The sequence below is a fragment of the Seriola lalandi genome, unplaced genomic scaffold, assembly GCF_002814215.2.
Source record: "Seriola lalandi dorsalis isolate HSWRI2012SDOR001 ecotype SW California unplaced genomic scaffold, Sedor1 jcf7180002054138, whole genome shotgun sequence".
In the NCBI taxonomy this organism is placed as follows: domain Eukaryota; kingdom Metazoa; phylum Chordata; class Actinopteri; order Carangiformes; family Carangidae; genus Seriola; species Seriola lalandi.
Genome location: NW_019524691.1, coordinates 1 through 957, shown reverse-complemented (window position 1 = coordinate 957; position 957 = coordinate 1).

Below are 957 nucleotides of genomic sequence, written 5' to 3'. Positions count from 1 at the left end.
GAAACTTACTAAAGGAAGTACTTGTGCTGTGATACTGTGAGTACAAGAAGTGCATTTACTATGATAAAGTAACTAAAAGGAAATACTTTTACTGTGATAATGTAACTACAAGAAGTACTTTTGCTATCATACTGAAACTACAGGAAATGCTTTTACTGTGACTCTGTACTCTTGTGTTGATGGTTTATTTTAAAAAGTAAAAAAAGGTCATAGTATAGTTAGTCATAAAAATCCAAAAAAACGTTATAGTATAACAAGGCATAAAAAGTTAAAAAACGTCATAGTATAGTAAGGAACAAAAAATCATAAAAACTCACAGTATAGTAAGGCATAAAAAGTAAAAAAAAAGTCATAGTATAATAAGGCATAAAAAGTCATAAAAATTTCATAGTATAGTAAGGCATAAAAAGTCACAGTATATTAAGACATAAAAAGTCATAAAAACGTCATAGTATAGTAAGACAAAAAGTAAAAAAATAGTCATAGTATAGTAAGGCATAAAAAGTAAAAAAATAGTCATAGTATAGTAAGGCATAAAAAGTCATAGTATAGTAAGGCATAAAAAGTCATAAAAAGTCATAGTATAGTAAGGCATAAAAAGTCATAAAAATGTCATAGTATAATAAGGCATAAAAAGTCATTAAAAACGTCATAGTATAGTAAGGCATAAAAAGTCATAAAAAGTCATAGTATAGTAAGGCATAAAAAGTCATAAAGATGTCATAGTATAATAAGGCATAAAAAGTCATAGTATAGTAAGGCATAAAAAGTCATAGTATAGTAAGGCATAAAAAGTCATAAAAAGTCATAGTATAGTGAGGCATAAAAAGTCATAAAAACGTCATAGTATAGTGAGGCATAAAAAGTCATAGTATAGTAAGGCATAAAAAGTCATAAAAATGTCATAGTATAATAAGGCATAAAAAGTCATAAAAAGTCATAGTATAGTAAGGCATA